General features: G+C 37.7%; 1 pseudogene; it reads left to right on the forward strand.

The window, feature by feature from the left end:
• The first annotated feature begins 7,063 nt into the window (after positions 1-7,063).
• On the forward strand, positions 7,064-7,692 carry LOC118603922 (annotated as a pseudogene).
• The last annotated feature ends 4,009 nt before the right edge of the window (positions 7,693-11,701 follow it).

Raw genomic sequence — 11,701 nt, forward strand, 5'->3', positions numbered from 1 at the left:
TGCTTACGAATCTCTTTTCCAAAGTTTTTTAAGCCTTAGTTACGCCGTCAGCGTCGTGACTTAAATTACGTGATTCTGGGGTTAAACCAGGGATAACGACGGGTGAACATGAACGAGACCGAGACGAAAATAACGTCTGTCGTCTACGGAGCACGCACGTGTGAGCAGCTTGACTCCCACGCCGCCAGTGAGGTCCAACCACCCCACGAAAGACTGGGTGATTATACCCAGTCTACAAACGAGGAAACCTAGGTCCAGAGAGGCTAAGTAAAAGTTTTCTGAGTCACCGGCAGGGCCAGGATTATAGCTCAGATTTGTTTAAGGTACCAGAACTGCAGGTGCCAGAACCGTGATGGCTTTATGATCCCCAGAAATAAATCCTAAAGACATAAAATCGCTTCTATAATGAGTGAGCTCAATATATCCCAAGGTTAAAGAATTGGGTTTTAAATCAAATGTGCACAATTTGTCCAGGGAAGTTTAACTTCTATGTGCGAGCGCGTCTAGCTCACTTGTGGCTCACAGAATTACCCTGACAAGGTCTTGGTCTTACCTGCAGGGCGGAGGATAAACTCCGCCCCTTGTTGTTGACGTATGTTCCCGAGACCCTTCAAGGAATAACTCCTAGGAGGTTTTTTGGTGTACTTCTGAGTCCATGTTCAAAAGGCTACGCTTTCAAATTACTATGAAGTCACGAAGATTGGCTTTTATGTATTCAAATTACGGCGGGGTCTCGACGATTGGCCATTTCCAGCACCTAATGAACTCGAAATGACGCCTTTCAGAAAAAAAAAAAAAAAAGACTTGTTTTGTTATATGAGAAAAACAAAAAGTGTTTCTGTAATTTTTCCCCCTAAGTGTCTGAATTTTCTCCTAAAATTCAAATTTTGGAAATTTTATTTTCACCTTAACTATTTCTGTCAAATCAATCAATTAAAATAGTAACACCTTTACTCTCATAGATATTTTAGGTATTCTAACACAGAAATTGTTCATGAACAGTCTCCAATTCTTGTTCACGAAATGTATTTGGAGCAATAAATGTTCTTTATTAGTAAGAATATAGCAATAATGAATAATTTTAAAGTAATAGTAATTTATATTCCTCTTAAACCACTGTTTTAAATTTTGGCGGTTTAATTTCTACTTGCCATTAGTGTCCATAATCTTGTAATCCAGTATTTTGAATTATCATTGTCATAGAACTACAATTCCATAGTCCTTATAATTAAAATTTTAATGCCCACCTAAAATTCGAGGGTAACTCTGTAAATTGCAGTAGTCCCCCGTTATCCACAGTTTCACTTTCTGAAGTTTCAGATACCCACGGTCAGCGGAGGTCTGAAAATATTAAATGGAAAATTCCAGAAATAAAAATTTCATAGACTTGCCCACCGTTCTTAGTAGCTTAATGAAATCTGGTGTCACTCACTCTGTCCCGCTGGAATGTAAATCATCCCTTCGTCCAGCATATTCAAGCTGTACAGTCATCCCTTGGTATCTGAGGGGGATTGCTTCCAGAACCCCCTTGGATACCAAAATCCGCAGGTGCTCAAGTTCCTTATATAAAATGGTGCAGTATTTGCATGTGACCTACGCACATTCTCTTATACATTTTAAACCATCTCTAGCTCACTCATAATCCCTAATACGATGAAAATGCTATGTAAACAGTTGTCACACTGTATTGGTTAGAGACAAGAATAACGACAAGAAAAAAGTCTGTACATGTTCAGTGCAGAGGAAACCATGCAACCATCTTGGGCAAAACTACATGGTACACATCAGCAACAATGTAATGTTTTTTCTAATATTTTTTACAAAGGTGAACATTTATTTAATGAGAAAAGAAATTACAAACTTAAATTCTCAAACATCACAACATTCTGAAAAATAATATAATTATAATAATTTTTACCCTAAGATACATTTCCTATGTTGTTTTTTTAATAATTTCTTTTTATTTCTTAAATGCAGTTGGCATACAATATCATATTAGTTTCAAGTGTACAACATTGTGATTAGACATTTATATTGCAAAATGATCACCCTGGTAAATCTAGTACCCATCTAACACCATACATAGTTATTACGATATTATCGACTATATTCCTTATCCTATACTTTACATTCCATAACTATTTTGTAACTACTAATTTGTACTTTTTAATCCCTTCTCCTTTTTCACCCATCCCCCAACCCTCTTCCCTTCCGACAACCAACAAAATGTTCTCTGTATCTGTGAATTTGTTTCTGTTTTGTTTATTTGTTTTGTTTTTTAGATTCCACATGTAAGTGAAATCATATAACATTTGCCTTCCTCTGTCTGACTTATTCCACTCAGCATAATACCCTCTAGGTTCATCCATGTTGTTACAGATGGCAAGATTTTGTTCTTTTTTATGGCTGATTAATATTCCATTATATATATGTACCACCTCTTCTTTATCCATTCATCCATTGATAGATACTCAGATATCCTCTATAGCTTGAATATTGTAAATAATGCTGTAATGAACATATGGATTCATATGTCCCTTCATAGCCAGCTAGATTTTAGGTGATTCTCAATGACCATTGTTCTGTAGTTTAGTTGTAATTTAGATGTGTTCATGAGAGGAGGCTTGCACAGTGTTAACCTGCTCTGCCGCCATCTTGACTGGAAGCCCCCTCCCCCAAATTTTTCAGACCCTCTATTGGTTGAATCTGTGGATGAGAAAACTGTGGATATGGAGAGCCAACTGTATCTACTAAGTTTTTTCTTATACATACATACCTTTTCATTTAAAGAAAGCACTTTACAGCTTCTCTTTGGAATATTTGAATTGCTGGCATCACTAATCTTAAGCTTTGGGGCCATTATGAAGTCCAATAAGGGTTATTTGAACACAAGCACTGTGGTACCACAACAGTCAATCTGATCACCAACACGGCTACTAAGTTACTAATTGGTGGGTAGCATATACAGTTGGCCCTCTGTATCCAAGGAGTTTCACACTGTGGATTGACCAACTGCAGATGGAGAGGGAAAAAAAGCTACAATTTTGCTGACATGTACTACATAGTTAGGCCTACAATGGTTGCATGGCTCTGTCTGCACTGAACATGTACAGACTTTTTTTTCTTGTCATTATTCCTGCTGTATAGGGTTTGGTACTATTAAACTATCTTCTAAAGGTACACATTTTTGTTGTCTGACTGTCTGCACTTTTCTTCTCATTATTTAAAATGTTACCATGAGCATCTTTGTGCATCCTTATTTCTCTGCCTCTCCTGAATTAGATCCGTGACAAAAATTCCTGAAACTCTAGTTCCAAGGTTAAAGGCTCTCCTTAGTTATATATGTGGCTGAATATTCTACTATCAAAAGGGCTGTGCTACTTTTTCAAGCAAAAGCAATCTTTCTTTTTATTCATTATAGTTTCTATTATCTTGTATTCAGAATTTCTCTCCAAATTTTTTTTGTTTTAGTTATCTCAGATGTTTTTTCCATGTCAACTTAAGTAAAACACAAGGATATTAAACACAAATACTACCTTTCTCCAAAGTTCTCAGCAGCCACTAGAGGCCCAGAGTCATGTGTATTTTTGCTGCTTCCAGTATATTGAAAACAAAACCAAAATAATCCAGGCCAACCACCCCATAGACTTCGTCTTTCCCAGTGTGAAATTTCTTCCTTGTCATCTCTTTCCTTAACTAACAGCATCTTTGTTAGGATAATAGGCTTGAACTGCTGGTGAAGAAATGGGCAGCCACCTGTCCAGGCTGGAATCTGTGCCTTACCCTCCTCTCCACTCCCTGACCCATGACCCACCTTCTGCCAGAGTGGTCACTGTGTCACATACACCAAGATGGAGACAGACAATCCTCCAGCCCTTTTTGCAGAAGATGTGTGCCCAAATTGAGAACTGCTGATGATTTAGCAAGGCAACAGCCCAGAAGTTCTGGTGACCTAATGAAGAAGGTGTGTGAGGCCGGCAGTTGGCAGTCCTATACCCCCTCCCTCACTGCTTTGGCCCACCCAAAGCAGAGCATCTTACCTAAATTATTTTATAAGGAAATACAAAACAATAATTTTCTAATTCTATCTTTCCTTCTACATTTATTAGTTGACATTAGTTCACAAAGAAGATCCTTTTCTCATCTACTGGGAACAGCTGATTTATTAGTCATAATAATAGCTAACACTGAGGGCTTACTGTATGCCAGGGACTGCGCTGAGTGCTTTAGCCACCTTACTTCATGTAATTCTGACAGTAACCCCACAAGGCAATATAACTATGCCCACTGTAGAGTTGATATGCAGAAAAACATTTTCCCAAGTCACGCAGATTGCAAATGGCAAGCCCAGAGGCAACCCCTGTAACAAACACATGATCTTTCTGCTATCCCCTGCTGCATGCTATTCTCTAAAAGCTGTTATGAGTGACTAGGTAAGGATAGAGTTCCTGGGGAGGAAAGGATGGTTGTAAAGTATAGTTTATGGTCCAGAAGAGCTCTGGGTGTATTAAGGATTGAATATTGCCAGTCTGCAGACCAAATCCAGCCCACAGACTTGTTTGATGACTTATTTGCTAATACTTACAACTCAGTAAATGTCAGATGTAAATCTAGATATCTAGCTTCTCTTTAAAAAATTGGAAGATCTGTCCATACTTAAGCTATACTTTCACATATAATAATCCAATACTGCTGAGTATTGGTAATACTCACCCATTCAGGCACATACTTTGCCACACCTCCCACTACTCCCTGTTGTTTTTCCAACACTGAACCTGAGCTCCAGTTTTTTACTCATGCCTGTCTACATATGCCATCTTAGCATACTTTCTGAAAACCTGATATTCAGAAAAGATCTAGATTTTTACTAAAAACAGACACTAGCCCCTTTTATTTCAAATACAAAATACTGATAGATAAAATATTTTAAAAATAGTGAACTAGAAGGCCAAAACCAGGCTTAGAAAAAGACAATTCAGTACCACAAATGCAAAGCCTTGAATGGGGCTGATGATACAGATCTGTAGGGCTCAGAGTCTGCAGGTTGGCAGCCCAGTGGGTGCTAAGGTCCTGCAGGGAAATAGGGACTGATCAAGGCCAGGGAACCGGAGCCGGAGATGCAACAATATCCCTGTAAAGAAAAAGAGGCTGTAAAATCTGCCAGCTCCCTGCCTGGAGCAACAGGCCCCACAAGGCAGGAGGACTCGAATGTAGTATCAAGACCAGAAACAGAACCAACTTGCCCTCTCCTCAGGGACTTCATTTGAGATACCCTCAATATTACAGTGAGGCAGGAGCACCAAAATACCATTATCGGACCTGGTTTTTAACTGGGAACAAGAAAGTGAGGTGACACCAATGACTAAATTGTAGGTCAGGGAGGGGTGAACACAAAAGAAGAGAAAATAAAATAAAAACAAAAAGGTCTCCCACCCAAGATGGAGTTACAAACCCAAATCCCAAAACAAATGAATAAATCATGATTAGAGCAGCAATAATTGGAACATGGATTTACTCTAGAGGAAAAAAATTTTATAGAGCAGTCTTACTTTAAAGAATTTAAAGTAAGAATTTAAAGACTTTAAAGAATTTAAAGTAAGATGATTAGGATATGTAAAAAGATAAATGAAGGAATACGTCCACTTTTTTAAAAAATCATGAAATAAAACTAGAAATTAAATAAGATAAATGGATATACAAATAACAAATTAGAAATTTTACACATGCATGGCAAATATAATAAACTAAGTTTATTTTACATTCTAAACTGGTCACAATCTGAGAGCGATTTGGCTATTTCAAAAATAGAACTCAAGAATTTACCCAAAATGCAGAACAGAGAAACAAGAGATTTCAAAACTATGAAAAGGTACGCTAAAAAATGTAGAGAATAGTAAAGGCTTTGAGGCTATGATATACCTCTAAGAGGAGTTTCAGAAAAAAGATAATAGAGGGAAATGGTAGAGAAACAGTATACATAGACTTAATTCTTAAAATATTACGCTAGAACTTCACCTGTGTCTTTTATTTCATTTAAAAAATCAGAGGTAAATATGGAAAATCATGTTAAGATTTTAATAATCAAGTAATAGTTACACAAGAGCTTTTAAAGAGTATTCTTGATATTTGATATATCTTATAATTTTTGTGGTGAAATATACTTAACATAAAGTTTACAATTTTAACCATTTTATAGTATACAATTCATGGGTTTTTAGTATAGTCACACAGCTGTGCATCAATCACCACTATTTAATTCCAGAACATATCACCACTCCCAAAGAAACTTTATACTTATTGGTAGTCACTCCCCACTCCCCCATCATCCAGGTCCTTTGAAACCAGTAAACTACTTTCTGTCTGTATAAATTTGCTTATACCATATATTTCATATAAATGGATATTTTCTGTCTGGCATAACGTTTTCAAAATTTATTCATGCTGGTTGTAGCACGTATCAGTACTTCACCCCTTTTTATGGCTGAATAATATTCCATTGTATGGCTTTACCTTATTTTGTTTATCTGTTGATCAATAGATGAACATTGCCCATGTCTGCCTGTTCTCCTTTTCTATACAACAGAATCTAGATGGCAATAAAAATAAATGAAGTACATTTGACAGTGTTGATAAGGAAAAATGTCCAAGGTAAATTGATTGATTAAATATGAGAGAACAATGCATGTATAATTCCATTTGCAAAGTTTTTAAAGGAGAGACATAGACTAATACACCCATAGAAAAGTTCTGGAAGGGTATAAGAAAGTGTTAGTGGAGTTATCTGGTTGGGACTGAGGACTTTCAACTTTCTCTTTATAATCATTCTGAAATTATTTCTTTTCTTCTTTTATTTTCTTTTTTCTGCTGGTATGAATCATTTTGAGAACAAAATACAGAGAGAGACAGACAGACAGACAGACAGACAGAGGGAGGACTTGGGATTGACACATAAGAACCTGTAGTTGGTGATTGCTTCTAGGGATGGGAGTAAAGGACTAGACAATTAAAGTTGTTAGAGAGTACTCTTGCTGCCTGAAAAGCTCTTAGCCCGAGATCTAGCATAATGAAGGCCTTTGTAGAGTTAGGAAGACTCATTTTCCTTGATTTTAAAGTGCTCTGGGCAAGAACCTGTGTTGATGGAATGCAGCCATTTTAATTTTTGTGCTGTAGCTAAAAGAGCACTATTTTATCAAGATGAATTGGTAGGCTCTAACAAATTATTTCTGGGGACTGGCTGTCAGGCAATTTGAGTGCAACCAGATGAACTTGAATTGATTATCCTGTTAATCTCTGTGGAATTGTAACTAAGGTTTTCTCTTATGAAGCTGTCATTTAATATTTGCTTACCTATACACCAAAGAATCAGTTAACTTCTGTTGAACTTCATTTGGAGTATATGTTGCAAGCTTCTATGTCGCACTTAATAACACTGAATTGAGCAGTATCTTCATTTTACCCTCATTTATTCAACAATGGTTCTTGGTATAGGACAGATATTGTGCAAGATGTGGCCATACCCACTTTGGAGAACAGGAGTCGGTACCATTTTATAGACCATGCAATTACTCACTTTCAAGGAATTTCACCCAGCCTTTCATCCATAAAATCTAAAAGTTTGTGCTCTTGGAAATTGAGCAGCAACACAGAATTAACCCATTTAACAATATCATGTGGCATTTTATTTTTATATAGTTACATGATTTTAATTCATTTTAATCTATTGTAATCCCCTTAATAATGCCTTTGAGAAAAGGTAATTTGTGTTTTTAACTGTCAATGTGGACGCAAATCCATAAATAAAATTTGACATATTTTGCTGTAAAAAATAAAGCCGATAGAGAAACTTACTTTTAAGTTGCCTGTGTAAATTTTATCATGTTCATGTATATTTAAAAGTCAGTACATCAACAGTATGGATAAATCTGACAAATATAATGTCAAATGAAAGATGTCAGACACAAAAGAATATATACTGTGTGATTCCATGTGTATAGAGGTCAAACAGGCAACACTAGTATATGGAGCTAGAAGTCAGGATACTCTTGGGAAAGGGGATAGTGACTAGAAAAAGTGAGGTGGTATATCCTCCTGGGGTGCTGGGAAAGTTGTGTTTCTTCATTTGGGTGCTGGTTACACAGGGGTGTTTAGTTTATGAAAAATCATCCAACTATATATGTTCTGTATGTATACTTCAATAAAAAGTTTTAAAAATGTATCAGAAGTGTGGTATAGTGGTTTGTTGTCCAGCCACTGAGGGAAGGACATTGTCCCTGTTGATCCAAGCCTTGAGAACACATAAACGGACCTGGCCTCAGTTATTTTGGCAGAGGCGCATTTAGTCCAGGCCTGTGGTTTGTGCCAAAGGCGAACACTTGGGCTCTAATAGCCAAGAGCAAGCCCCAGCAATGAAGTCTGACCTGGGGATGATCAGAGGAGTCTGGATGGAGGAGGACAGCCATGTCTAGATGTGCCTACTTAACTCCGCATTGTTGCCTCAGGTTTACCTTAAGTAGGACACCTTAGTTGAGAGACATTGGGGATGTTGGCCAGGATCTCACAACGAGCCTCTTCAAGACCCTTCTGGGTCTATTACTCACTCCTGGAAGGGGTTTATTGGCTGGTGATGGGAATTCATGTTTTGAAATATTTTTTTGGCATATTCCATTATCAGAAATAAAAGGAACTGATATCTGCGCCTCACAAACATTACTGTGCCCCAGCCCCACTGCTCTGACCTTTGGAACACAACACAATTCTGACCCTTCTCATTCACATGAAAATTCAGCCCTGGAAGGAGACCAGTGGAAATTCCCTCGCCTACACTTCTCACTATTACTTGGCCAGAAACCAGAATCCACACCTAACATGAACTGGGAGGCAAAAAGCAAAGCAAGATGAAAGAAGAAAAGAATTACTTGGAGGAACTTGCTCAATTACATCATTAGAAACCTGAGGAGTATAGGCAGAAGAGTGAATTTTGAGTGTGCCTCACCAAAAAGAGCAGAGTGTAATTTTGGATGGGGCTGCATTTATTGCTATGAGTGCAGTTTGGTGGTATTCGAAGTGTGGCCCACAGACTGGTGCCACTTCATGAACTGTTTCTTTCAGGTCCAGGATGAGTATAGAATTTAAGAGTAAGCATTTAAAAAACTCATACAGCAGTTGTCGGAGAATTTTTATATATGTTGATTATAACCAGAAAAAAAAAAGCAGACTTGTAATTTTTATAATTTTTAGATTGCATTTTTCAAAGAACTCCTTTTTATTGTATTTTATAAAAGTATCATCTATGATAGATTGAAAATAATCAAGACTGGTTCTTCCCCATAGATGGTTTGAGAAGCACTGGAGTGTATAACTGAGCTTTTGTATACTAACTGGAACAGGATAGTTGCCTAACTAATAGAACAGTTTTTGTTTTGTTTTTATGAATAATGCAAATCCAGATTTTATACTGGCGCATCAAATATTCCTGAAAAGCCAAATAGCTTCTGATGTAATGTGCAAGCGGGTATTTAAAGACTTCCGGGAACAGAGGATCTTTCAGGCATATCCCGCCCATGCACTATGTCCCCTGATAGGTTCCAGAAAAAGTCTCCTTTCATTATGTCTTGAGAAATAAAGTATACTGCAAGTGATAGACTTTTTATAAAGCTCATTATTGGCTAGTCTTTCCATGCCGAGTATGTTGATAAAGGCACTGAAATTGAAATGAAGTCTCTGATCTTAGAAAGTGAAAACTGCCAGAAGCAAAATGATTTTTCACAAATGGCAGCAGGGTGGCCATGATCCTCAAATCTGTATAGATACCTCATCATGCATAGATCTCTTATTTTTTAAATTAATCATAGGCTCTTCAGAATGAAACTAAGTGACTGTAGCACACACCTGTTTCTCCTACCACACACCCCGTTGTTGCTTTAACTGCAGTGGCTGGAAGAGATACTCACTTTACCAGCCCCCTTTGCAGTAGTCATGTGACACAATTCTGGCCAATGAAAAATCTATTGGGTACTTCTAGAAAGACTTCTGCTTTTCCTAGTAAGAGACAGAGACAGTTGGCAGCTACCTAACAATCATAAGGAAAATGTTAAGAGAATCACAAATGGGCCAATTCCGATCATTAATATTGTTCAGTTCTTGAACCAACTACCTACTTTTTGATTTCCTGCTACGTATGAGAAAATAGATCCTTGTTGTTTATGCCATTGTTAACTGAATTTTCTGTCATTTGTAGCCAAAAGCATTATGAACTGATCTAGAAACCCATAAGAATTTATTTGATTTATATTTGATCGAACTGTATAAAATTGGCATTTTTTCGTAGGTCAAATGATTCACTATCAACAATTTTGTATCATTCAGCCTAAATAACTAGAACATTCTAGGTCTGTAATGTGTGCTAGCTAGTATGCTCTCGGCAGCAAATAACAGGACTCTTTAACTCAATGCATTAGGGAAAGAGACCTATTGCTTCATGTGAGTAAAGTGCTGAAATAGGCATCCAGAGGCTCAACAATATTATCAAGGTTTTGGGTTCTTCCCAGTCCTCTCTTCTGCCTTTTGCAATGTCAACTTCATTCTCGGGCTGATCCCTTTAGGAGCACCATCAGCAGCAGTGCAGGCCGTGTGCTTCCTTGTCCACTTCCAACAGGAGAAAAGGAATTTTTGCCCAGCATTCTGAAGAATTCTAAAATTCCCACTAAATGGTCTTCTTAGGTTACATGCTTATCCCTGAATCAGTGACCATGGTCCCAGATTAAAAGGTGTTGACTAATGTAAATCAAATAGGGTCCACTCCTGGACCTGGGATGGGGTCAGCTTCCCTCTCACAAAATTCTAGGTGCTTTCAGTAAGTGGGAATCACCCAGAGAATGGACGCTGGCTAGAAAACGCAATGCCCACAACGATAGATCTTCATCAAGTTAGGGATTTGGAGTTGGCAGCAACAGAAACCAACAGCACGGCATGGAGAGACAGGTCGTTCCCTAAAGCAAAGTTAGGGTGTTATTATTTGAAGAAAGAGGAATGGTGCTGGACAGGCAATACTACTTACAAATATCCATTAGTCACTTCATAGAAGATCCTAGGATGTGTTTATTTAACTCCATAATGAAATTTGGGATTGGAAAAGCAGAGAAGTAGGGAGCATGGCAGGAAATGGAAAATGAGTCGGTCGGAATAATATGGCCTTCTTCAGGAGACCTGCAGAGAAAGGTCTGCTATTGAAAAATTCATACTAGGAATGTGAGCGAAAAACTTTGAGGAAGAAAATAGTAATGACACAAGAATAAACACACGAGCAAACGAACAAACAATGTAACAGAATAAAGAGTCCGGAAATAGATCCCAGTATCTACAATGACTTCATATATAAAGAGTAGCCTTTAAATTCCACAGGGAAGTGCTCGCTTCGGCTGCACAAATATTAAATTCCACAGGGAATGGTGTAGTTTATTTAACAAATGGTCCTGGAGTAACTGGCTCTCCATCTGGCAGAAAACAGGCACCAAATCCCACATACACACGAGTAAATTCCAGCTATATTAAAGATTTAAACGTAAAAAAAAAAAAAAGATATGAGAATATTTGGCTGGGTCATAAGAGAAACTTTCCTAAACCAGAATCCACGAATGTTGCGACTCGCATTCCGCCTCTGTTATTGGACCCCCGTGGGCTACAGCATGGGCCATCCAGCCAA

This window comes from Rousettus aegyptiacus, unplaced genomic scaffold, assembly GCF_014176215.1.
Source record: "Rousettus aegyptiacus isolate mRouAeg1 unplaced genomic scaffold, mRouAeg1.p scaffold_m13_p_6, whole genome shotgun sequence".
NCBI lineage: Eukaryota > Metazoa > Chordata > Mammalia > Chiroptera > Pteropodidae > Rousettus > Rousettus aegyptiacus.